The sequence below is a fragment of the Agelaius phoeniceus genome, chromosome 4 (genome assembly GCF_051311805.1).
Source record: "Agelaius phoeniceus isolate bAgePho1 chromosome 4, bAgePho1.hap1, whole genome shotgun sequence".
Classification (NCBI taxonomy): domain Eukaryota; kingdom Metazoa; phylum Chordata; class Aves; order Passeriformes; family Icteridae; genus Agelaius; species Agelaius phoeniceus.
The window spans coordinates 18,183,132-18,200,205 of NC_135268.1; the positions used below are offsets into that span (position 1 = coordinate 18,183,132).

The window sequence follows — 17,074 nt, forward strand, 5'->3', positions numbered from 1 at the left end:
AAAGAACGGTGTAAGAAAATCCTCCTGTCCACTCTTAAGTGGTTCATTTCTCCACAAAGGGTAATGAGCTAAGAATGCACATTTTGGTAACAAAAAAAACCTGCCTGCTGTCCCTGCTGCCATTTTCATTGGCTAGTCCTGTAATAAGAGTGACAGTATCTACCACAGTCACGGGTACACCATTTATGGCAGAAAATGGCACAACAGAAACTGAAGAACAATATATAAAAAAAAGTAAATTTATTTGTTATGGCCATCACCCAGTAGTAAGTATCTGTATGTGAATTACTGCCAAATCCAGGTACAAGCTCAAGTACACATAAGAGCTCCTGAGAAGATGAGAAGCATCATTTTAAGACTGTTAAAAGTGCAATTATTATTGCATTCTTACTGAGCCTTAGAAAATTGTCAAGAACCCCCCTCACCTTACTCAGGCTTTTCTCATCTCGAACTTGAATCTGAGTCCTATTTTTCATTTAACCTCATCATTTCAGATATATTCTATTATCCTCAAAGTGAACCCACACTACATTATTTATCACATTAGTTTACAACATGCTCTCAAAATCGAGCAGTGTTGGCACCAATAGGAACCCAAGAGCATGAAAAAGTGACACACTTAACAGCAGCTCCCCTGTGCAGGCAGAACTCGACTTCAACTCAGAGCAGTGCCGAGGGGAACCTGACCATGTCCCTGTGCCACAGTTTATATGGAGGACTAAGCCACAATTTATCCTCTGAATTACTCAACTCTGAAGAACACAAAGTGAAAGGAAAAGAAGAAAACAGATGTTGTCACCACAGCTGATTGACAAAGGAAGGTCTAGAAACATCTGGATATCATGAAAGCTAAATATTTTTAACATGACTTCCAGTTCTTCTCTCTGGCAAATACACATTAGATGTCCAAAAATCTAATCCCAAGTTATTTGGGTTAGTTTAGAAATACACACCAAAAAAACACAACCACCAGGGGAAAAAAAGAGGGAAGGGGAGAAATTTTCTGCTGGAAGAAAAATCCCATGATAAGCAGCACAGTACACAATGGAATTTTAAAAAAATCAGAAACAGTTGTAAGATTTCAACACAGCCTTCCAGAACAAAGCTGGTTTTATCATCTTTATTATGGTCCACTGGATAATTTTACTTTATTTTTCCTGTAAGGAAGGAAGGACATAAGTAGCTCTCACAGCACCATGACATTTCCTGAGAGACTGCCAAGGAAACTGGGGTTTCCCAGAAGATATCCCAAGTCTGGGACCGGGGGGCATCCTGGCATAATTCACCTCATGGTCCAGATTTCCAGAAGAACCTACCATTCAAGCAGCCCATTCAAGTTCCCATCTGCAAAGCAAAACCGTAACAAGCTGTACTAGCATCCTTGAAGAAAAAAAATAAAGAAGTTTCAGATAGTGATAATTTGGAAGTGATGGAACAATTTGCAAAACTCAGATTTTGTCAAAACTAACATGAATTTTCCTTTCCTACCCCAAGGCAGTGAGGTGATTGCTCTCAGAAAGACAGCTTGCCTTTAAGATTTATAACACAATCTGATCCTCAGGAGAACTGCAAAAATCACATTTGAAGGACAGAATAAACAGAGAAGACACTGCAACTCTGACCTATTTCTTGCAAAATTCACATTTGAAAAATACTATTTACCTTCTCTGATAAAAATAGCCTGGAAGGAATACAGAAAAAATATAAATATTTTCTTCCACTAAGTTCCCTAATAGTGGAATATATAACAAGCTATTTGCAGACTTGCTTTCCAATTCAATAAGAAAAATAATACACCATATCAATACATCAACATCTTGTTTATCAAGTTCCATTTTTCTCCACTGGAAACAACAAAGCTGGCTTGGCAGGCATTCAGGGGAATGGAGATGAGCATTTGGTTGGACTGACACCCTGACAGCCAAGAACACAAAACATTCCACAAATGTTGGAAGGGTGAAAACAGCAAGGAGCAAAAACAACTTCAGACGGGGGGTGACACACATCAGCTCACTAGGGCACACACATCAGTGGCTCAAGAAATACATCAGTAGTATCACTGGCAGCAACAGAAACCAAAGTTTCCTTCCCACAACAAGCCTGAGTGAGCAGACAGCCCCTTGTTCAGAGAACAAAAACAAGCACCACCTTTCTGCTGCACAGCAAAAGCCTCCAAGAGTTCAAGTGAGGACTACTCCTCTGAAATCAATTTCTTCAGAGCCAGAAATTCAGGTACACCATTCAACACAAATGGAGCTCGCCCATGCTCTACACCTGCATCCAAATTTGTACTATAAAAAGATGCCCTGAATAGCACTCAAAATATTTTTTTCATCCAGATGACAATTCCATAAATCCAAAGCTGACAGTAATAATTCTACAAACTGTCTCAGTAATTAATTCCACTCTATGGAAAGAAATCATCCCATTTTTGTACTGTTTTGTATTATGACATCACCTACTCTGCACAGGTCAAACTAAAAAACCAAGCATACGAACACACTTGTGGATTGTAATAGACAAGACAGCAGTAATGATAAGCATTTTTACCTGTGAACAATTAAAATAATTTGTATTCCATGAACTGCATGACTTCATTTGCAGGAAGTTTTCCTCTTTCAGTCTGCAGATTGTCACAAACAAGTGGAATTATCATAAAACTGTGTTGCACATTTTCCTACTCACTACTGACTCCATACTAAGATTATTTTACTCTGCTCACATGATTCTTCTTTTCTGTGTTGCCTTTTTTTCTCAGCAATACTTTTTCTGCCTCTTCACTTGGTCTCAGATATTGAACGCAATATAAATGGAAGCTTTCTTTAGGGAAAAATAATCTGAGCTATCAAAAGCCCAGAGCAAATGGATCTAGTCATGAACCAGATGCCTCATGCAAAGAGAACACCAAGACAGTGTCAGCAACACTTTAGATAACAACATCAATATTTAGTCCAATGGTGACAGCTTTTTTTGAAAGAAAGATGTGCCAATATATAATGGTAAAATAGCATGGATCATGGAGCTGCTGCCACCAACCTCCACAGCAGGTCAACATGCTGAACAGTCAAAAAAGTCCAAAAAAGTGTTGGAGACACAAAAAACCCCACACCCAACTGTTCCCAGTTTTCTGCAGAGCAACTGGGTTCTCTAAGGTCTCTGGCAATTTTTAAGAACCTGTCTGAAAACAAATGTGGCAAAACTGCAAAACACCCTGCTACAGAGAGAGAACAGGAGGTGCTCAGTGGAAAAGGCCCACAATTTCACCATACAGGAAAACATATCCTAAATCTGCTAATGAAATTCTCAGAGCCCTCTCCTGTGTTAAACCTGTGCCCAGTACATCACCTGACTGAACACACACAGTGATGAAACATGATTTCTTCTGGTCCATTATACATGGAATCTGCAATTCCACCCAGCTCTCAGGTACTTACAAACAAAAAGGCTCTTGGAAGTTTGTCCTCTGCCATCTGCAGAAGACTTTTTTCATTTGCCAGCCCTTCACACCCACAAACAGGCCAGTCAAGAATGATAAAAATCTGCCCCTATTATAGTATATTGTATTTAGCCATCACACCAGCTTACAAGAGTCTTTTGTACTTTTGACAGCAACTAAAACTTTCCTGATACACAGTTTGTCCATTTTAGCTGCAAAAAACCCACCACAAAATTGGCACAACTCTGCAAATAAGTCCAAATTATCCTGAAGATCTTATTAATAATTGAGAAGTGCATGAACCATTCATAATGTACTTGATAATTTCTTTAATGCTTAAGTCTATTTATGTGGCTTTTAAAACTTTGCACCATATCCTAACTGATAACAGGAAAGTATGGATGGTTAATTGAAACAATGAGGGACCCATTTTCACCATTGCTCAAAAAAGCAGCAGTTTCAAGCTCACCATAACATTTAAGAAAAATTCTCAAGGCACTAAAAGACTTAAGATCATTTGTAATAACTTTATTTAACTTTCCATTCCTCCATCCAACATGCTCAAATTAATGAAGCATTTCTGTAAAATACCACCCTGACCCATGCCATGTTTTCCCAAGTTCCACAGCAAGACAAAATACAGTATTTTGCTTGGTTGTGCTTGCTCTTTGTGATCAATAACATTACATTACAGTGTCTGCTGACTGTAGAGAATTCATTTTCTTTCAAGGGAACGCTTGTAAACTGTCCACATTTAGTATTTCCTCTTCACAAATGCCTTGAAAAAGTCTAACAGCAGTGTGGAGTCACACATTCACACTATTAAATGACATTGAGCATGACAATTAAGAAGCAGCAAATGCAGTAAGTGCCAGCTTGAGTAAGGTGAAATCAAGTGCCACAAAAGATGGGAAAGACATGGAGCTACTGATTTTCTAGTACCAAAGAGATTCCTGCCCACCTTCAGCTCTGAAAATGACATAGTTCATAATTCCACTTAAATCTTTCATCTGTATAGACAAACCAGAACAACAATTTTTAAAACAGTTCAACAATTACACTTTTTGAGGAGGCAACTCAAAGTGTCTTATTTTTCCTGTAATAAGTTTTCAAGATTCCACAATTCATTTTCAGCCGAGTTTTGTAAAACCCTATTCTTACACATAATTTTGCAGACAGCCACGTTCACTTATCTCTCTGCAAATCAAGATAATTTCACAAGATTTTCTCAGAGTAAACTAGCAGTGCCTATGGCAGACCAATGGGTGACAAAAGATAAATTGGTAGAAAAAGATTACAACTAGAAAATTAAGCACTTTTAGACAGCACATAAGAAAATATTTAATGCTAAAAATATAATGATATGGCAACAAGAATCAATCACAAACATCTGAAAGTCATTTGTTAGCTGATGAAACTCTGCCAAGTCACAAAAAAGTTGTAATTTACTCACAAAGCCAAACTTTAACCTAGATGCAACTAACAGGAACTGACAACAACAGATCTAGGACTATCTTTGGAAAATCTCCAAGCCAAAGTAGCTCTGATGCATCTACAAATACACAAAACATGCAACAAAAATCCCTGCCACCTTCTCCATGGGCTTCTTATCTGAACAAGAACACTTTATCAAGGTTATTCAATCCTGTCCTGTGTAAATGTTTAAAACCTCCTTGCCCATTCCCCACCTCAAAGGAGACTACTTCAGTATTATTCCTCCATCTCTAGAGTACCTACTATGAGAAATTTTTCCATCCCTTATTCACTGATTCATGAAATTTATTATGAAAAATGAACAACCATTCTAACACTGCAAAGGAACCCAAAGGTCTTAATGAGAGATGCTACTTAATAGTAAAGCTTTTTTTTACTATTCCAAAGGTAATTGAAACCAATTAAACTGACAGTTTAATTAACATATATATGCTACGTCATACTGTACATTAAACAGTGCCAGCAAAAAAATGGCACTCAGACCACTCCAAGTCATCAGCAATTTTACCCTGTGCTCTTTTGTCCCAGGATGGAAAATATCTTTATCTTAGAATTATTAGAATTCTGTAACCTTTTCATACCAAATTGGTCAATACTAACAGATTTTCACAAAAGCTTTCAGCTAACCACCCATTTGTTCTGTAGAGACGGAACACAATCTGTAGAGGTGTTTCAGTACTACCATCACCAAAAATATGACAAGTTAGAGCTTAAAAACGTTCTCCAAAGAGCTCTGTCAAATTTTAAAGGGGGAAGAATTACAGGATCGTGTCCCGATTTCCACACTACTTTACTTTTTCCTACCTTATTAGCCTAAAAAAAAAAAACATCTGCAAATGACAGACTAGCCAAAAAAACATTTTCTTTTTGTTCCAATTTCATTGAGTGTCAGAACAAACTATTTGCTCTTATCAGTTTCCAAGCAATCTGTCTAGGCATCCAAGTTTATCAACAAGAACCATTCAAGCCTCCCTGCTTTTAAACATACCCAAACTGAAAAGCTTGTTTAACTGGCCTATTAGGCTCTGTGATTGATTTCTTGACATTTCCAATAAATCATCTTTCTGGTTTTGTGATAAGACTTCAATCCTTCATTGCTTGCAATCTATATATCAGATGCCAAAAAAGCTAAAATCTACTTCTTCTGGACCTCCAACAGCACATACAGCTTGCTTCTGAGTTCAAATTCTTATCCTATTTTTTAAGCACAGATACTAACTTCAAATTAATATACAGAGGACTTTCCTACCAGCACCCCACTAAACATTTTCCAAGTAGGCATCCAAGATTGCTGTACTGTCATGCCATGGAAAATACTCAAGATATACTGTCTGAAACTGTCAGCAACCTCCCCATGCAAATCTGCTATTTGATTTTCAAGTTTCTAGGAAACTCCCTAATACCTAACAAAGCTCAGTAACACAGTAAAAAGTGTTCCATGAGAGAAAGATGCAGATTTAACAAGATGCATCACGTGAATTTTCTGAGTACAAGATTGCTTTGCATAAAATACCTGCAAACCATCTCTCACCATGGACCTCTGATCCTCAGCTAGAGGAGAATGAGCCATATGAGTCAGCACAGAACATGACACTGCACACACATTACTGATTCTCTTTTTCAGGTACATGACACAGGGGAAACTTGAGACACACACAGGCCAACACGAGACACCTCCACAACTCAGAAGAAAAATTCTAAACTTTTTCTCCAACAAGAAAGTACAAAAAGAATAGCAATGTTCTGGCAGCTCAAAACCAAACCACTAATTGAATACACTGTTATCACAGCTACCATATTTTTCCCCCCCCAAGAGTCATCTTGTATGGAAAGCTGTTGGATATTTTATGGTATTAGAAAATTCAGTATGAATTAACTTATGTTCATAACTGAGTGGTATCACAGGTCTCAGTTGCTGAGTTTTGGCTGATTTCTGTACAATCCCTCCAGCCTAAGACACTCAGTTGCAAGGCACAGGAGAGTATTCAGCTCCTTCATGGACCATCATAGTGCCCCAATGGTGAGCTCAGTTACCAGAGCTAACTTTTCCTCAGAAGTCTAAGCTCATGGGACACCAGAGGCTCAACCCAGGTGTGCATTTGAGCAGCATAATCTCCAACAAAATATCTCTTCTGAGCGATGAATCCTTCCTTGCCCCTCCAAAAACACTGTAGGCTTGGTGCACTGCCCAACAACACAGACCTGCCTGCACCAGACTAGAAATTATTTCCTTTCCTGGGTATTTCCACCAGGTAATGCACAATATTTTTTCATTACTAACTGGACACCTAAATAATGTACAAAATACTGTGGAGTCATATGTGGACTAACAATATCTGTTATGTTGTTTTGGCTAATCTGCCATTTTTTCTAGCAGTCCCTACAAAAGTAAGAAATGGTAAAACTCACGTTTCAGAGCCTTCCTGTGGGTGCTGGGAGATGAACATCTCCAAAGCAGTGTCCCAGAAGTGACACCATCAAACATGATACTAACACCTGAAGGGAGTCAGAGGGAATTCAGGATTTTATTTCCAATGCTGGCAGAGGATCATGCCTATGCCCAACTCGCCCTGTGCACGTTCCCAGTTGCCAAGGAAAGGAGTCAGAGCTACATGCATTGCACAGCAGTGCTGCACAGAGGCTTAATCTCGTTACGTGATAAACAGTCCTGTCACTGAATGTGCCACGTGCTGCATGCCCAACTGGCTGCTTCAGTCCTTTCCTGGTGTCAGCTGAGCGCACTGGGAGCTCTGTGACAGCAAGAGGCGGGAATTCAGCTCCTGGGAATTCAGCACATACCGAACAGGAGAACAGCCGAACGCAAGAGACTTGAAGAGGGTGCATGAGAAACCCCCAAGCTCCCCAGCTCACAGCATCATCATCATCACAGCTGTCCCTGCCCACTGCCCACAAATGTCCCTGTCCCCTCACATCTGGCAGAAGGCAGCACTTCAAGGGACCAACTACTCCCATACAAAGAGTCACTGACCACTGCAGAGGGCAGAGCCAACAACCCTTTCCCAATGTGGTAAATCCTACCAGTAATACCAGCTGACCAACTCGGGAGCTGAATCACCATGGCAAGAAGCCATAATTGTAACCTCAGTGCTAAAACCTAGGAAATTCTTCAAAAGCAGTGGAGCTGTTAAGAAAGAAGTGAAGTCACTATCCCTGAAAGCGTTCAAGTAGTGACTGGATGTGGCACTTAGTGCTGTGGTTTAGTCAGCACAGTGGATGGTGTTCAAAAATTGGACTCAATTATACTGGAGGTCTGTTCCAACCTAAATAGCTCTATGTTTCTGTTAAATTAATTAATAGTTGACTCATTGCAGGACAGAATCATGACAGTAAAAATAATAAGGGTCCTACATTGATGTCAATTTTATTTTTATCCTGGCACATCGTACAATACTTTTCAGATGGTTTACATGGTTCAGAACTAGACTTATTTTTCCCTGCTGTCCACATATGGCAAACAGGCAGGACAGGAAAGGATCTCCCTACTCACTAAGCCCAACTTCTAAAACCCCATGGAAGCCAGCAACATAGTTACTCTCTGACAGAAAAAAAAATGATCAAAACAGCTATTTTAATATTTCCCCTCAGCCACAATGCAGCAGTCACAAGGCTTCTCAGGAACTCCTTACCCTGTTAGAATTTTTTTCTTTCATTGCAGCACACTCATAGACAGGCTACACCAATTTACTCCATATGAGCCCAAAATAGTTCAGTTCTGTCCCTGATGTTTACACACCTGACATTTTTATGTGTAGAGGCTACAGCTGCTTTCTCATTTTCACAGAATACACAAAGCCAGGTCTGAGTTTCCCTGAAGAAAGAGGACTCGAGCATGGCTGGTGAAGTCTAGGCAGCAGCCATCACACACATACCAGGTTATGTGGAAAACTAAACAGCCCAAAAGCACCAGGTCTCACACACTTACAGACAGATATTTATTGTTTTGTGTAGGTTTTCATTACTCAAAAACACTACTTACAACGTGTGCCTTCTCAGAGCTTCTTCCTGCTTACTCAGTTGTGAACCCCGAAAGAAAAACCCAACCTAAGAAAGCTGCTGGCATCAAGACATAGATTTCTATTTATAAAAATATGCATTTTCCTAAATATCATTTATGAAACATTTCTGGGGGAATGTGGTTAACTGATTCTAATTTGAGCCCTGTATTCTCCTATGAGGAGAAGGTGAAACCTCTTCATGTTGGTGAAACCGCATCATGCGCCAAATGTTAATAATGTTTTACATTTCAATTAATTTATTGACTTCTAAAGAATTTTTACTTGAGCTGTACTTAAAATAGCACCTTCAAGACTTCTCACTGTCGTACATCAGAACTGTATTTGCTTTTTTCAAAACAGCTGAACAAATGCATCTTACATACAAACAGAGTTGGTCCTCAATCTTGCAATCAGTTATTGACTGGGGGGGTGGGGGGTGTTTGCTATGATGTTTTAATTCCAAAATTTCACTTCTAGCCACAGGGCAGAGCTCTGTCAGAACACGTTTGCTGACCAGTATGTTTCCTATTCACTTCTGAAATGAGCAAAATAGACATCGAAGCTGGGTCCATTTGGGTTCCAGCAATGCTATTAAGATCCCAAATTACCCCAAGCAGATTCTTACTCTCAAAGTCTATTTGCAAAGCTCCTATTTTAGGACACTTCCATTCAGCTCTGCAGAGCCTAAGCAGGCTTTGGACTTGGCAAACAAACTAAGAATTCACAGTCATTTTGAAAGAACGTAAATTACTATGTCCCAACTAAAAGGTATTGCATTTTCTCTCTCTTTCTCCAGGCAGGCCCTTTAACATTTCTGCCTCAGTTTGCTTACTTCTTAGAGAAATTAAAAAAAGGAAAACAAAAAGCCAAGAAAGAAGAAACATCTGTGGGAACAGCTGCACAAATATTGCAACTGCCAGAGGAATTATTTCTTTCTAGCATCCAGGATTTCTGGGTTTGTGTGTTGCAACACTTAGTAGTGGATAATCACAGTGACTATCCATGCATGTGACACACAATTTTGATCTCAATCACGGATAAGAGGCAAGAGCTCAACTCCAGCCCACCACAGACATACAAACATACAGAGAAAAACAACCAGAAACCCACACTCTTGAAAGAATTGTCTAGAGGGTTCACAACAAAAAAGCTTATACAGCAAGTAGGCTGCTTGCTCCAGCTTCTGGACAAGCAAAAGTCCATGGTAGCTAGTTTATAATTATAAGCAAAGGTACAGCACAACTTTTCCCTTCATCATTATCTCACCTTTAACAACAACACTAGGACCCCAAATTACTCAGAACACTTTCCAAGACAACACTCTGAAATAAGGCAATGATGTCACTAAATAAACAAGATCTCAGAAGTCTGTCTTCATCTCCTAGATACATGTCTGTGTTCACATACTTGTCTTTGAACTGCAGCAATCTGTTTTGCTCCAACAGAAAGGATTAAAAATGAGTTTTATCATGTTCTGTGCTATTTATTGATAACTGCACAATTCTTATTTCTCAGTCCATGCCCAAGTAGGTAAGGCAAATATGATTAAAACTCCATTACACTAATAATCAACTAAATTAAAGTCACTAGTTCTAAATACAGACAGCAACAAGATATTGAAGCTAGTGTACAATGCACAGTTTGTTTAGGGATTACTGAAACTTTTTTCCCCCTCCAAAATACTGAAAAAATAATCAACCAATATGGCCCTGGAGGGAAGTCACCTCATCCAGCTGATCCACAGAGCAGGATTTGAAGAATGAGAAGCAAAGTTAATTGCCTGCAGCCTCTGCATCATTATTTTTTCTCAAGAAACTCAAGTGGGGCCTTAAGCATACTTTAAGTCACCCTTGACTGTAGCACTCTCCCATTTGCTAAACAGTCATTTAGCACACTGGGATTGCTGCAGCATGGCAGGACTTGAGCTTCCTCATCTTCCACTTCTACACAGTCAGCTGTCAAGCTGGGTACACAGAAAAAGCCTTATTTGACCAGGATCCAGCAAGCTTCAGGGGGTCTCTGCTCCACTTGAATTGATATGATCCATTGTTATTCCTTTTCTAAATACTCATCCTGTAAGACCATGCCTACACATTCCTGCAGCACTGCCTGGAAACAAAATGGTGATGAATCTTTCTGCTTTTGATTTTTAAAGATCACAACTTGCTTTGCACCAGCAGCTCTTATCCTTCCCCATATCCACACATTCCTAGCTGAAGAAGGCAGCCTTTCATGATCTGCTGAGGTCATTCAGCTCCTTTGCATCAAGCCACAAACAGAATATCAGATCTTTTTTCGCCCCATATCAGTAATACTAAAATGACAGAGGGTCAGAACTGAACAAATGGATGGCTACAATGGGACAGAAAGAGTCCATCCAGCCCAGCATCCCATCTCCAACTGTGACTCAAGTAAAACCTCAGGGAAACAGGATAGCTAAGACAAGCAAGCAGCAATACTTTGGGCTAGCTACCCCTTAAAACTGGGTTTTCCTTTTACTAACCCCTACACTGCAAGTACTTATTAATTACACCTTATTTACACCTTGTGCACAGTATTACTTCCTTTAATTTGTTTTGAGCCTGCCACCATCACTCCTGGACACACCCTGGGACTTCTCTACTGAAAAATAAGGGAAGAAGTAGTCTCCGTTTACCCTTTTCTCACCACTTGTTAGTGACATTTTCTCAATAATCTTATCTTCAGGCTAAAAAGTTTCTTCCTGCTGCACTGTTTTTTGCACAGAAGCTGCAGTCCCCTTGACCATTCTTTTCATTCTTTTCAAGACCTTTTCCAGCTCCAGCTGTCAATTACTAGAATCTTCCTCCCCTGATGTCACCTCTATCCTCCTTCCCATTTTTCTTCTCACAGCACAGCATGTGGTAGCTGGGGGAGGTCAAACATACAGCTACAGAGAGGCAGCTTATGGAAAATCCAGGATGCTGTTGCCAGAGCTGAGGTCGAGTCAACCAAGCAAGGATTAACTGGAAGGCCACTTTCTCTGCCTGCTGCAGGAGCACCCTGCCTGCACCTGGGAGGCAGTAAGATCCCTCTAGATATCACTAACTGGGAGAACCAAACATGCCTTTATTTTTGATTAGTGTGGTCTGGGCCAAAATGTGTTGGCTATTTCCTTATTTTGAGCTATTTCCCTGTTTTGCAAGGAGGCAAATTGCTGGGTTTTACTAATGCTTCATGATTGTTCAATTTGACAGGCCAAGAATACCAGTCCATTTGAAAGTTAAGTTCTGTTTTCTTTTCGTTGTTAACAAATTGCTGTTCTAAAAGCAAAGGTAAATGTGGGAAAAGAAGCATGGGAACACACCAACTACTTCTTGGAAGTAACACACATGAAAAATGTCTTTGCTAAAAAGCTACTAATCATAATTGCCATTACACAAAACTCAGCATAGGAAAATGAAAGGTATTTCATGACTAGAAACTATACACTTTGCCAAGGAATTCAACACGTGCTGAGGTTTGTCTCATTGAGCAATGGAGCATGAGAGCCCCCCCAAACTAACAAGTACAACAGTAAACAATAGAAGTTTGTTAAAGTTAAAAGCAATGAGCTTGTGTGTTCCTGCAAGACCCTTGGCTTGATGGTGCATGACACTTTCATTAGAAAAGCCCAACGAAACTAGAGCTGAACCAAGCAGACAAAATTAATTCAAACATTTAACAGATAAGTCAAAGACCATGACCGTAAACAAAAAAAAGCACCACGCCGCAGGTGGCTTCGAGTCTCCAAGCAATTATCTTATTTTGCAGTGTAACCAACGACTCAGAGAAAAATGAAGAAAAAAAAGACTGCAAAGTTGAGCAGGTGAAAAATACCAAAGAAGCTTTTATTTACAAAGAGGAAAGGCCTCTGACAGCCAGCCGTCTGTCTGTCTGTGCACCAGTCTGTGTCTCCTTTTTCAGCAGGTGCTCAAGTTGGGAAGAACTGACAGCAGCCATGAGCATCTTCTCTGGAAACCATTTCAAAAAATGTTAGAATAGAGAAAGGGAGAAGAAAGTCAAGAAATTAAGAAACCGTATTTTCCACTTTTAAAAAAAGAAGGTAAATAATAAAATAGTAACTCTAGAGAAAGCAGAAATTTAGACAGAGAAGGCTAGTAAATGTACAAAGAGCTAATAAGAACCAGAGCTAACAAAGCTGGTGGTCAAAAACACACAGAAAAGATGACTGATGATAATTACACCAAATTAATATATTGCAGTCTATCAAAAGACAGTTGGCAAAACAGGGTATTCTTCATAACTAAATATGATCTAGTTTATAATGGAAGCTAATCAAGGCCTATTATGGTTTATTCTGGATCCATAATCAATTAAATACAAAATCAATTTACAGCTTCACTTCAGTGCTTACCATACCCACTTTCATCATCCAAATGTAACTAACAAAACAGTGAAGCAGAAGGAAAGAGTCAGGAAACATACAAGAAGCTGCTATGCTGCTTAAACTGAAGTACATCCATCTTTGACATGCCTGGTATTTTCATGTATTTTTGATTGCTTTCAATTAAAAAAACAACTTAATTAAGATTTTTCTAAATAAATGCAGACGACAACTATAAAAAACAATGCTAACCTGAAATCCTTCCTTTAGCATAGTAATAGAAACCAACACACTAAATCCTACCACTCACACTTTCTACAGTCTTACATGAAGGAAGAGAATCTAAACTGGAAATTCGGCCCCTTTTGACTTTTTAAGTTTCTCCCAAGACTGGCAGCAGAGTAGCAAATGTCATTAAAAGCTCTGTTTCCTTATCATCCAACACCATCAGGCACTCACCTTACCTGGAGTCTTGGACATAAGAGAACACCAAGTTCCAGACTTGGAATTGCACCAGATACACTCCTGCCATGTTTCTCTTGGTTTACAACACCAAGAGAAGACAACCTTTGTTTTTCTCCCTGGCTGAAAGCTAACATACAGTCACCCTCAAAACAGTGTAAAACACAAATGCCACCCCATTATGATGAAGTATCACACCCTGTTCCAGATTATTTTAAAATAAAAATTGTATCAAGCATTTCCTCTGTCCAATATAGAGAAAGCCAGTTAATAGCTCCAGGAATGAAACACACTTCCAAAGGTCATCAGATCACAATAAGCACCCAAAACTCTACACAGAAGACAGTTAAAGTTAGCAGATGCAAATCACTCCAAACTACCCACCATGAATTTCAACTAGTTGGGTGCTTTTTTTTCCTTCTACCTGGTGTCCTTAAAAAAAAACACCAAAATTTTGAATCAAGCAGCAAGACATGATTGTGTGCTACAGCTGCACATGGAGGTCACAGAGAGTTTTGATTCTGGCTGCTTCTGAAGAGATGACCTTACCAGAACTTCAAACTACTACCTGGTCCATTTCTTAAAGGGATCCTGATTTCTGTCTTTCTAAACTCCATCTTCAGAAAAATGAACCTAGTTACAGAACCACTAATAGAAGTGGATCTTTATGAACCAGTCTGCAAACCCAGGAGAGGCACATGTCAAAGGAACAACCACAGCCTCTCTCTCACCTGACCCTAGCAGCACATTGCCCTACAATGCAAAAGAAGTCATGCCTTCCACACAAAATCATGTTTTCAGTTCAATTTTCTACATAGCTTTATATTTTTTACTTCATTACCATGTTGTTTGCTGGGATTTTTTTTGTTTGATTTTGCATTTTTGGGATGGGCACCCCATTTATTCCAAACTAAATCTAGTCAGTTTCATCAAAGCCTGAAAAGTAAAGAACAGGAGAAGAAAAATGCAGCTGAGAGACAGGACAACAATGAAAGAAGAGGCAGTCTGATAACTTTAGACACCATGCACAAGGAAACAAGCTTTAAGCACGTTTATTTTTAACATTAAGTCACTCTATCACGCACTAGAAGATGCCTTTTGCAATAACAAAACCTGCCACAACATGAAAATTTCATGGGACTGGAAACAGGCACTTGACTCTCAATCCTTCTTTCTCTCTACCTCTGCCTGTCTTCTGTGACTATGAAATTCCACTTAAATGATTATTAGCTAGGACAAAATATTGTGCTCCTTGTACTGCTCAGTCCCACTCCCATAATTCTTACCTCAGAAGGAATCCTGAATGTACAAAAGTTACTGTCATCTCCTAGCTACAGAACTGCTGTGCAACAGAAGAACTTAACAGCATCTTAATACCTGCTGATCTAAGAGTTACCATCACACTCTCTCAGCAACCATGCTACTGGACAAACAGAATTCAGCTTAACATTAGATAAATTCTGTGTTATGAAGTCACTGTGCTACACAGTAAATTTCTTATTTCTGCCTCTACAGGATAAAGGTACCTATCTTTAAAAAACCCACTGTTTACTTCCAGTCATCTGTTGCAGAATTTTTTCTAACATCCAACATGAAATATTTAATACCCTCCACCCTGTTGGAAGAAGAAAACTCCCAAACTGACAACATACATGCATATTACTGCAAAGGAAGATAGAGACAAATATCACCTTCAATTGCCTTCCCAGGGAAGGAAAAAGACAAGACAACTACTCCCTTATGTTAAAAAGAAATCCCCTCAGAGGCTCTAAAAATCCATGGAAGACTGTAGTCACTAAAGAGTTAGGCAAAGTCCTCATTTCAAAGTCTGTCCCAATGAGGACCTTATCTATCAAATCCTTCAACAAATACTTACGCAGGAGGAAGATTTTAACACAACCATCACAAACCCAAAACTGCAGAAAGCACAAAGGGGTTTGATTTATATTCAAGTCAACAAGTAGTCAGATGACCAACACTGTACCCCTGAAACCAACAAAACCGGATCCTGTTACGAGGCATTTAGCACTGCTAAGAAACAACAGCACAGAAGAACGCTGAAAGATGCCCCCACACAAACACACACACACGGAGAGCAGACAAGAACAGCCGGCTCACACACGCTCAGCTGCTGCCACCGCTCCCCGGTCCGGCAGAGCCCGGTTCCGTGCCGGTACCGGGGGTACTCACCCGGCGCTGCCCGCCCTCACGCAGGGCCGCCCCGCTGCCCCATACACGCGGCGCCGGCTCGGGGCACGCTCGGCACCGCCGGCAGCTGATTCCAGCCCGGCTGCGCTCACAAGTTTCTCCTCCTGCCCCCTCCCTCAGCCGCTCAGGCGACCTGTGCGCAGGCGGGGCTGCCGCCAGCACCACCAGCACCATCCCACGGGGGCTGCCGCGGTGCCCCGGGAGCCGCGGCGGGGGCAGCCCGCGGGGCGGGCGGGGCGGCGGCGTGTGAGGGTGATGGATAATGTGCGATGTGCTGTGCGCGCCGGCCGAGGGGCCGGGGCGGCCCTGCAGGGCCAGCCCCCGCGGTTCGGGTTTCACGGGCAGCTGGCAGCCCCGGGGCGCGCCGCTGGAGGAACGCGCCTGCCTTCACAGACGCTCTGGGAATGCCAGCGCCGGGACACCCGCCGGGAGCCGTCCGGGCTCCCCGCTGTCCCCCTAACCCTGCCACGGCTCCAAGGGGACAGCCCGAGATCCTGCGCAGAGTTTTGCCGCCCCCTCTCCTTTCTCCTTTGTGCCTGTGGTGCAGCTTTAGTCGGCTGAACACAGTCCGAGCAGCCCCGACTCATCCACTTCCAACAGCACCTCTGCAACTTACCGCGGCTTAGCTCTCTTTAAGAAGGACTCGGGATTTTACCCATCCGTGGGCCCAGCTCTGACTCAAGTGCACAGCAGAAATCTGGGAATCAGGATGGAAACTGCAGCCCTGGTTGGGTTTCGGGAGCTGCTGTCCGCTCCCTGGATGGCAGCAGTGATGCCTGCTCCCGGGTGACTCATGGGGCTGCACTCTGCTTGTCTCCATACTGAGGGCAGTGAATGACATGGAACCCCCATCCTCCCTTGTGCCACACCACAGTACTGGTTTCGGTGGAAACAGCCTCTCTCGGAAAACCCTTGATGCTGTGTTTCCTGGTCTCTTCTTTCAGATCCCCATCACGAGACAAAAAGCAGTTTCTAATGCAATACCACCATGAGATCATAAGAAAAAAATTATTAATAATGATAGTTGAAGAGGGCACAGCATCACATTTTGAAGCCCAAGCAAGGTTCAGCTGACTCTGCACACTAAGAACAAAATCTTGCACGTTTTCAGCT

At 41.1% G+C, this 17,074-nt stretch overlaps 1 protein-coding gene across 2 annotated transcripts in view; it reads right to left on the reverse strand.

The window, feature by feature from the left end:
- Window positions 1-16,412, reverse strand: part of ARHGAP24 (Rho GTPase activating protein 24) — a 183,444-nt gene extending 167,032 nt beyond the window's left edge. The window contains exon 1 of one of the 2 annotated variants that reach the window (XM_054632990.2): window positions 15,944-16,412. The gene's annotated coding sequence lies outside the window, so the exon portion shown is untranslated. Of the gene's footprint in view, window positions 1-15,629; window positions 15,645-15,943 lie in introns of those variants that run through there. The other variant, XM_077177010.1, reaches the window with a different exon arrangement.
- Between the last annotated feature and the right edge of the window lie 662 nt (window positions 16,413-17,074).